Raw genomic sequence first — 10,087 nt, 5'->3', positions numbered from 1 at the left:
TTCAAAGCATGCATTTAACTTTTTAGGGGTTCCTCTCCCAAGTCTTTTTTTTTTTTTTTTTTTTTGGTTTTTCGAGACAGGGTTTCTCTGTGGCTTTGGAGGCTGTCCTGGAACTCGCTCGGCAGACCAGGCTGGTCTCGAACTCACAGTGATCCGCATGCCTCTGCCTCCCGAGTGCTGGGATTAAAGGCATGTGCCACCAACGCCCGGCCCTCTCCCAAGTCTTAGTTGTGCCTTTTAGGCTCTTGTTTCTATGGTGTCCTCACCGATTAGTTAGAACAAAACATTTGGTCTTCCCTGAATGTCACACCTGTTTACTCCAGAGTTGCTTTGTGATTTAGATGTATTTCCTTGGCTTTTGAGGTAAAGGAAGGAAAGGTAGCCAGGAAACTTGTGTGAAAATCATTACCACACCTTTAATCCAGCACTCCAGGAGGCAGAGGCAGAGAGGCAGGCAGATCTCTTGAGTCAGAAGCCACCCCAGGACTGCCAGAGCCACATAGTGAGACCCTGTCCTGAAAAAGAAAACCATTAGCAGTCAGCATTGCTGAATATGCTCACACTGTTCTGCTAACACCCCCATTGAAGATTTATCCCAGAAAAGCTGGACATTATAGTACCGAAAGCTTATTGCAGCCCTGGGAAAGCAGAGGCAAGCAGGTCTCTCTGTATTCAAGGCCATCCTGGTTTACAAAGAGAGTTCCACCCTGTCTCAAAACAAAACAAACATTCTGCAGCCAATTAAGCCAACCAGGAAGGTCCCTTTGCACCCTAGGGGACCTGGCATGCAATGGTTGCAAATAGCAGCCTTTGCCCATGTGGTTGTCCAAAAGGAAGTTGGAAACAATTCTCTAGCAGCTGTTCATATCTCTAATCTGGAAGCTATCCCTAATCTAGACTCTAGACAGGTCTGTAGGGTGCCTCTGGGAAGCCCCAGGGCACAGTGGCCATGGTTAATTTAGGCCAGGTCATCCTGGCTGTTCCAACCAAGCTGCCGGATAAGGATCACGTGATTGAGACCTTATCTGGAGCCAAGTTCAAGTTCCTGGCCGCCAGATTCCACATCTCAGAGTAGAGGGGCCCCACCAAATGGAATGCAGGTGAATTTGAAGTCATGGTTGCTGAGAAGCAGCTCATTCAGATGGCTGTGGGGTCAAATATGTCCCCAACTGTGGTCCCCTGGACAAGTGGCAGGCATTCCTGAGGACATTCACTGTGTTCTCCTGTACCCCACCAAATCATATGCAGTAATAAATGTCACTAGTTAAGGGTTAGCGTAATGCCAGAGTTCCTACAACTGCCACCCTGAACTGGGCTCAGGCTATCATCACTGTGTTCTCCTGTACCCCAGCAAGTCATATGCAGTAATACATGTCACTAGTTAAGGGTTAGCGTAATGCCAGAGTTCCTACAACTGCCACCCTGAACTCCTGGGCTCAGGCTATCATCACTGTGTTGTTTCAACCACCCAAGCAGCTGGGAAGCGAGGTGTGTGCCTCTGCATCTGGCCAAAGGTTTTATTTTTGTGTGAGTGAATTCAAACAGCCAACACAGCCAGGTGTGCTGTGAGGCCAGCAACTGGCCAATGTAAGCCAGCCTGGGCTATATGCCTGGACCTTTCTTCAAAAACAAGTGAACACATAAAGTAGAACAAGTCTGTAAGCATGCTTCTAGAGAGACCACGTAAGGCTGCTGATGCATTGTATTCCAAGGAAAAAGAAATGATAGTTTACCTTTTATCCTCATCCTCCCGACTTCAGTAATTCGCAATTCTCAATGCTTGTGTGTCGCCTCCTATTAACAATACTTATTCTTCCTAGCTTGCTTGTTTTGTTTTATTGCTTTCCTTATGTTTTTTTTGGGGGTTGGGGGGGGATGAGCCAGGACTTCTCTGTGTAGCTTTAGAGCCTGTCCTGGAATTCTAACTCACAGAGATCCACCCGTCTCTGCCTCCCAAGTGCTGGGATTAAAGGAATGTGCCACCACCATCCAGTTTGTTTTATTTTTCTTTTTTTTGTTTTTTTTGTTTTTTGTTTTTTTTTTTCGAGACAGGGTTTCTCTGTAGCTTTGGAGGCTGTCCTGGAACTCACTTTGTAGACCAGGCTGGTCTCGAACTCACAGAGATCTGCCTGCCTCTGCCTCCCGAGTGCTGGGATTAAAGGCGTGCGCCACCAACGCCCAGCCAGTTTGTTTTATTTTTCAAGATAGTGTTTCCCTGTGTAGCCCTGGCTGTCTGGGAACTCACTCTGTAGACCATGATGGTGTCAATCTCACAGATTCACCTGTCTCTGCCTCCTGAGTGCTGGGTTTAAAGGTGTGTGCCACCACCACTTGAACTAGTTCATATTCTTTTTTTTTTATTAATTTATTTATTATGTATACTGTTTTGCCTGCATGCCAGAAGAGGGCACCAGATCTCATTACAGATGGTTGTGAGCCACCATGTGGTTGCTGGGAATTGAACTCAGGACCTCTGGAAGAGCAGCCAGTGCTCTTAACCTCTGAGCCATCTCTCCAGCCCCCTAGTTCATATTCTTACAGAGGAGAATTCATCCCAATTTTTTAAATTTTTTATGTTTATGAATGTTTTGTCTGTATGTATATATTGAGGTTACTTACAGGAATATGGATGAGGGGTTACTTACAGGAGCCCCTTACCATTTATGTGCCTGGTGCTGGTGGTAGAAACCAGTAGAGGGCACCAGACCACCTGGAACTGGAGTTGGGATGGTTGTGGGACACCACATGAGTTCTGGGACTCAAACCCAGGTCCTCTGTGAGTCTCCAGTGCTCTTTCCACTCAGCCATCTCTCTAGCATCTCCTGCCAATTTTACAGGAATTTTACAACACCTACTATGAGCAAGGTGTTTGCTGCTGACTCTTGAAATACAATAGTGAATAAAAAACTCTTGGCCCAGCTGGGCGGTGTTAGTACATGCCTTTGATCCCAGCACTTGGGAGGTGGAGGCAGAGGCAGGCAGATTTCTGTGAGTTTGAGACCAGCCTGGCCTACAGAGCGAAGATAGACTCCAAAGATATACAGAGAAAGAAAAAAACAAAAAAACAAAACAAAAACTCTTGGCCCAGCATAGAGTTCCAGGACAGCCAGGGCTACACAGAGAAACCCTGGAAAGAAAGAAAGAGAGAGAGAGAGGGAGGGAGGGAGGGAGGGAGGGAGGGAGAGTAGAGGGAGGGAGGGAGGGAGGGAGGGAGGGAGGGAGGGAGGGAGGGAGGGAGGGAGGGAAGGAGGGAGGCAGAGTCAAGCCTGATGGTTGTTGTGTAACTGTCTGCGATTAAAACTTTCCATCTTGTAGGCGCTCTTTAAGCAAAGAGCCAAAAAACAAGAAACGCCCTGGAACTGGGCAGATTCCCTAGGGCCCTTCCTGTGAGAGACTGCAGAGCCCAGTTGTAAGGAAGACTCTCAGGCCATCTGAGCTGCCTGGAAGAGGTTTAATGCAACCTAAGGATCTGGAAAGGACACTCTCCAACCTGCTGAGCTGCCTGCAGGCTTTGCAGTGTGCTCCAGGTTCCCAGCTTTGTGAGCTGTCAGTCATGCTGGGGTGGACCTTGGGGATGCAGCTGTCTTTGAGTCATTTGTGCTCCTGTAAGTAGCCCCTCACCCATAATTCCAATAAAACTCATTGGTTCTCCAGGCTGAACTTTGGTGGTGTCTGTACTTTAGCCTGTCATGGGAACCCTATCTGGGGTGAGAAGATGAGTATGTTTCTACTCCCAGGAAAAGTTTTGTCACACAACAGTGGCCCACACCTTTCATCCCAGAACCTGGGAGGCAGAGACAGGTGGATCACTGTGAGTTCAGGACAGCCTGGTCTACAAAGATAGTACCAGCTAATCCGGGGCTGTCAAAAAAGAAAGAATGAAAGAGAGAGAGAGAGAGAGAAAGAAAGGGAGGAGCCTGGAAGAAGACCAGTTTTTGTCATCTGTTTTGTTTAGTGGAATAGCAGAGTCACAAAGATCATAAAACCAGCTTGGACATGTTGAGAATGAGGTGTCTCTGTGACACAGGTTGATGTGTTCATCCTTTCTGTATGTATGTCATACATTTTCAGGCTTTTCGTATGCATGTCATCTGAAAACCATTGTATGGAGAATTCCTTCCTTTGTGGTTAATTGATGGAAGTAGAAACTACCCTCTGTGTGGCTTTGATGTCTACCCTGACTTACTTTCCCAGAATTCCTTGCAGCTCCAATGGACACTGTTTATACTTTGACAATAGGATGTACCCTGTTGAAAAGGGAAGTACAACAGCAACGCACAAGAACAACAGAGGCAAGCCAGGTGTTGGTGGCCACGCCTTTAATCCCAGCACTTGGGAGGCAGAGGCAGGCGGATCTCTGTGAGTTCGAGGCCAGCCTGGTTTACTGAGTGAGTTCCATAACAGCCTCCAAAACAATACAGAGAAACCCTGTCTTGAAAAAACAAAAACAAACCGGGCATTGGTGGCACACACCTTTAATCCCAGCACTTGGGAGGCAGAGGCAGGTGGATCTCTGTGAGTTCGAGGCCAGCCTGGTCTACAAAGTGAGTTCCAGGACAGCCTCCAAAGAAAGCCACAGAGAAACCCTGTCTTGAAAAAAACCAAAAAAAAAAAAAAAAAAAAAGAAAGAAAGAAAGAAAGAAAACAAAAACAAGCAAACAAACAAAAAACCAAAAGAACAACAGATAATCTTTTTTCAACAGTAGTGACAGTGGCAGCAGTAGCTCCAGGGCCAGTGCTTCCAGTGGCCACACCCATTGCCTCCCTCCAGGGCTGTGGTGCTAGCTGGCTGTCCCTATTTGCTGAGAACAGGGCTGGTGTCCTCACCAGGCCAGTCCTGAGATAGGACTTTAGCTACTGTTTCCGGACGCCTTCTATCCCTGTGTCCCACCTCTTCCTGCAATTTTGTGAACTTCTAGTGTAAATTCATTTCTGCTTAAATTAGAAGCTTAATAAGTAAATTGTTTGAGATAAATATTAGTCATTGCCAGCCAATCATCTTACTACTTGGGAGGTATCCTAAAAGCAATGTAGGGACAAAAGGGTTTTTTTTACTTACAAGTTCCAATCATAGTCCATCTTTGAAGTACAGGACAGGAACTCAGTCAAGCAAGGCAGTAACCTGGAGGCAGCAACTGAGGCAGAGGCCCAGAAGAATAATACTCACTGTCTGTTCCTACTTACTGAGGGAGGCCCAGGAGAGCAAGGCTAGCCTGGGTTACACAAGAGCCTGTCTCACGAAACACAGCTTGTCATCCGCGTCATGCTGACCATGGTGAAAATCAAGCATATGGGTAGAAAGAGACTATGAAGAGAGGAAAGGAGGTTTGGGAGTGGTGGAGGGAACACATGCCTACGGGGAGAGGGTGACTATGAAGCCAGGGACGAGGGCTTGGGAACTGGGGAGGTCTCTGCAGGCTGCACAGCCAGCAGGAAAAGCATCCGGGTGAGGGAAGAATGGAGCTCAGTTCAACCCATGTAGGCAACCAGTGCTGGGCCATGGCTTCCAGAGTCTGACACTAGTTTGTTTAATGTTCAGTCTGAAGGTCTAGGGGGAATGACTGAGGTAAATATAATGCCTGGTCCTAAGAAAACAGAAGTCATTTAGGCTGTTGTAACACACAGGAGGAACAAGTTAAACATCTTGCTTTTTAGAAAGCCTGCATGTTTAATTTTCCTGGATTTTTCCAGTGCTTATCTTCATGCACAAGGACTTTTTGCCCTCTACAGGGATCAAGTTGGGGTTTGTTGTTCATTTTTTTTTTTTTTTTTTTTTGGTTTTTCGAGACAGGGTTTCTCTGTGGCTTTGGAGGCTGTCCTGGAACTCACTTTGTAGACCAGGCTGTTCTCGAACTCACAGAGATCCACCTGCCTCTGCCTCCCAAGTGCTGGGATTAAAGGCGTGCGCCACCAACACCCAGCTGTTTGTTCATTTTTGTTCACTTTTTTTTGTTATTGAAAGACCCCCAGAGTGGGGAGACCCTCACTCAAGTCTCGGGATAAGCCGATTCCCCAATAATTCAAGAGAGACCATTCTTGATGCAAGCACATGAGGTTTATTCGGGGAACCAGTGCACTGGGGCCGAGCTCATAACCCTCACAGGGGCAGAGGAGTTTGACCCCCAGTAGCTGTAGTCGGGGGTTTTTTAAAGGGAAAAACCATAAAGAATGGGGGAGTTAGGTAAACATCATAAACATAAAGGATGAGGAAGTTAAATGATAGCTTATGTCTTTTTTTTTTTTTTTTGGTTTTTCGAGACAGGGTTTTTCTCTGTATTGTTTTAGAGGCTGTCCTGGAACTCGCTCTGTAGACCGCGCGCTGGCCTCGAACTCACAGAGATCCACCTGTCTCTGCCTCCCGAGTGCTGGGATTAATGGTGTGCGCCACCACCGCCCGGCAATAGCTTATGTCTTAACAGGAAGGTTATAGTTATCTCAAGCAAGCATTCTTTGGGCATTGTACAGTTAAACATTGAGCAGGAATGTGGTGAGCTAGTTCCTGGATTAGGGAGTGTTGTCTTTTAAGTTTATCTTGAGGTCTCCGGTTTCTCAGGAGAAGGCAGGACAAGTTACTCTGTGATGGGCTAGTTGCTAGGGGTCTAAAAATGTTGAGTTGGGATCTCTCATTCCCCACTTCTTTTAGTAAGCAGTTCTAATCATAGAACTGCAGAACTAAATTTCTGACTCTATATAATCTGCATTGTCCTGTTCTAATCTCTGATGCTGTTGGCATAGCATAAGAATCTGCACAGCACTAACTCTTTGTCTAATAAAAGCAATTAATCTATTAATTATGCTAGGTCCTATAGTCAGTAGAAGAAGCAAGATCAGTAAGGGACCCATCAGGGCAGAAAGCAAAGTCGTCATCCATGGCGATCTGCTGAACCAGCCCTCGTACCAGTTTTGTGTGGCCTCCCGGTCTCGTTTGCGTTTTTCTAATCTTTCTCTGAGCTTGCTCATGGAATAGCTCCAGAGTGATCGATGTAAAAACATCACTCTTCTTTAAGGGCAGCACATAGTCCCCCTTCCTGAAGGAACAGCAGGTCTAAGCCTCTTCTATTCTGCAAAATTACCTCAGACAGGGAGGTGAGAGATTCTTCTAACTTAGTGACAGAGCTTTCTAGGGCTTTGATATCCTGCAGAGTATTCAGGCCATGTTGGAGGTCTTGGGGTCCCTTAACGAGTGCTATAGTCCCGGTACCAATTCCTGCTGCTGTGCTCAAACCCAACATTACTGCTAAGGTGAGAGATACCAGTTCCCTCTTGTCCATCCTTTGGTTATAATCATAGGCATCTATGACTGTCTCCTTTGGGTGGAACCAGCTGAACCATAACACAAAAGTCTCTTGATTGGTTAAACACAACAGTAGAGACACAGGGGGTAAGCCCAGGCATACACGCCCACCAGCTATTGTTACTTGGTAACAGATAAGGGTTGGTCTCTGTTACCATAACTGTTGAGGAGCTGTTTCAGAGGTGCTGGTGGGAGCGAGGTACTGTCCCTTGGCATAATCCTGAGCCTGAGACTTCAGTAAAGGTGAGCTTAGTTCGGGAGCCCCAGGAACATTGATTTGGATCTGTCAACGGTACCAGAGATGGCAGTTCCCTCATAATAAGGAGGACCAGCAGCAAGACAAAGCCAGCAAGACGAGGTAGCATCGGGATTGGTAGTATTTAAAGCTAGAAAAGCCCTTTGAATCAGGTTAAAGAGTCTATCACCAGTGGTAGGGGGCAGAGTGAAGATTTCTGCAGTGGGAATTATCGTCCCATGGGGTTGGGACTCAGAAACGGGGTAATCAGGACTTATGGGGGGAGGAGGCAGTGGTAACACCCGTTGGGGAGGTCTTTGCTCTGGGAGTACCTTATCAGGTCCTATGGGAACCGATGGAGGGCTCTCTGTTGGGGGAAAGTCCTGTGCATTTGTCAGTAAAGCACTGCTGGCCAATAGGAATCTAGATAGGTGGGACTAGGAGTCCAGGAGGACTCTGGGAAGGAGAAAAACAGAGTTGAGATGTAACGCCATGGGGGTAGGAAGCCCGGAACTATTCTCCGGTAAGAGAAATACTTAGATTAACAATTATGGGGTAAATACTTAAGTCAGAGCTAGCCAGTAAGAAACAAGCAAGGCCAACAGCTTCATAATTAATATAGCTCCTGTGTGTTTATTTGGGACTCATGCAGCTCTAGAACCAGGCTGGCGAGAAGGCTTCTCTCAAGGAAAAAGCTTCTCTTTACAGCTCTCAATCTTGAGCCTAATCTGGAACGGAAACCCGTTATCCCATCCTGACATATAGAACCTCAGACCCCAGGTTTGCCCCTTGGGCCAGGCAGTAAACTGCTTCCCTGGATTTGTGAAGGTGATATTGAGGGAGTCTAGGCCCTTATTTTTTCTAGCGATAGTAATCAAGTCCCATAGGGATGTGGGACGCCAGTGGGCATCTCCGGTAGGTAGTTTCATGTCCCCATAGTTTGCAATAGAAATGTCCCAGTCCTCTACATCTGTGTGTCTCCACCTAGATCTGCCGTCTCTAGGGCAAACATAAAAGGAGGTCTGCTGCAGTCTTCTCTGCATAGGTCTACCTTTACATCCCCGGGAATCAGCAAGATGCTGGCCCTGTGAAACTGTTCCTTGATGAAGGGACCGTTTTTGTAAATGCACCTCTTCTGAGTCAACCCAGGAATGTCCCATAAGTCTAACCCTGCCATCAGGGCACAGATTTCAGGAAACAAAGAGGGCCACCAAGTACCAGGGGGAGCGACTTTAGAGGTGGACCAGACTACATCCCCAGTTTGTGATAGTACCTGCCAGGTTAATGCTTGAGGAGCATGGGGATTTCTATTCATCTGTGGTGAGCAGGTGACGTAAATGCAGCATAAGAGGATCACCAGTCCGTTTCAGCTTCCAGAAGTCATCTGGGTTGCAGGAGGGGCCGCTTTGACATGGGATGCATGGATCCAAGCTGGGATGCTGTCAACCTTGATGGTGGTGGGACTTGTCAAGAGCACCAGGTAGGGTCCCTTCCATCTGGGTTCGAGATTGCCGGATCAATGACGCCAGACCAGGAAGGAGTCTCCCATTTGGAACTTATGTGGTACACCTGTGGTTCCCGGTTCATATGCTCCTTTTAGCTGTTCCCAGGCGTCCTTTCTGACCAGTTCAAGAGCCTTTAAACGAGCTAACAGGGGTTGGGAGAAAGAGGCATCAGGATCAAGTACCCCTCCTGCTTCTGGCAAGGGGGGCAGTCCCCCATGGAGGAGCTTGAATGGTGTAAGTTTAAATTTCCCTGGGGTGTTCCGTACTCGGAACAAGGCGAAGGGCAGGAGGGCTGTCCAGTCATTTCCACCAGTCTCTAAGGTTAATTTTGTCAAGGTCTCTTTTAATGTTCTATTTATTCTTTCTATCTGTCCTGAGCTCTGGGGTCTATAAGCACAATGTAATTTCCAATTAATCTCCAGTTGGGTGGCCAGTCCCTGATTTACCTGGGCAACGAAGGCAGGGCCATTGTCTGATCCAATTACCTTAGGGATGCCGAATCGTGGGGACATAGTGTCGTCCCCCCTCTTGGGGTAGTATGGGTTTGCCTTCTTCTGTCTCGGCTACTCCATGGGGGGAGTAGCCATGCACAATTTTTAGTTTCTCCATCTGCTTATGATCTTCAGGGGTATACCTAAGCTAGTTTCTCTAATGTCATAATAGTCTTTAGGTTCCTTAGTTTTTTGTTCAGCTGCGAGGATCATAGCTCCTTGAGCTGCCTGCTTGGCAGCCGTGTCAGCCATTTGATTTCCCTTGGCTATGATGTCTTGGCCCTTTTGGTGGCTGGGACAATGTATAATGGCCAGTTTCTTTGGCAAATGTATGGCCTCTAACGAGCTCAAGATTTCTTCTTTATTTTTAATGTCCTTTCCAGCCAACATGAGTAACCCCCTCTGTTTATAAATTGCCCCATGTATGTGAGCAGTGGCGAAAGCATACCTGCTGTCAGTGTAGATGTTGATAGCCTTTTCTTCTGCCAGCTGCAAGGCTTGTGTGAGTGCGATCTGCTCAGCTTTTTGGGCCAATGTTCCCTCGGGTAAGCTGCTGGCCCAG

At 47.2% G+C, this 10,087-nt stretch overlaps 1 pseudogene; it reads left to right on the top strand.

Annotated features, from left to right (window-relative positions):
- The first annotated feature begins 731 nt into the window (after positions 1-731).
- Positions 732-849, top strand: LOC121144176 (annotated as a pseudogene).
- The last annotated feature ends 9,238 nt before the right edge of the window (positions 850-10,087 follow it).

This window comes from Mesocricetus auratus, unplaced genomic scaffold (genome assembly GCF_017639785.1).
Source record: "Mesocricetus auratus isolate SY011 unplaced genomic scaffold, BCM_Maur_2.0 Super-Scaffold_100014, whole genome shotgun sequence".
In the NCBI taxonomy this organism is placed as follows: Eukaryota; Metazoa; Chordata; class Mammalia; order Rodentia; family Cricetidae; genus Mesocricetus; species Mesocricetus auratus.
Note: the sequence above shows the minus strand (reverse complement) of the source record. Positions and strands in the feature narration are given on the sequence as shown.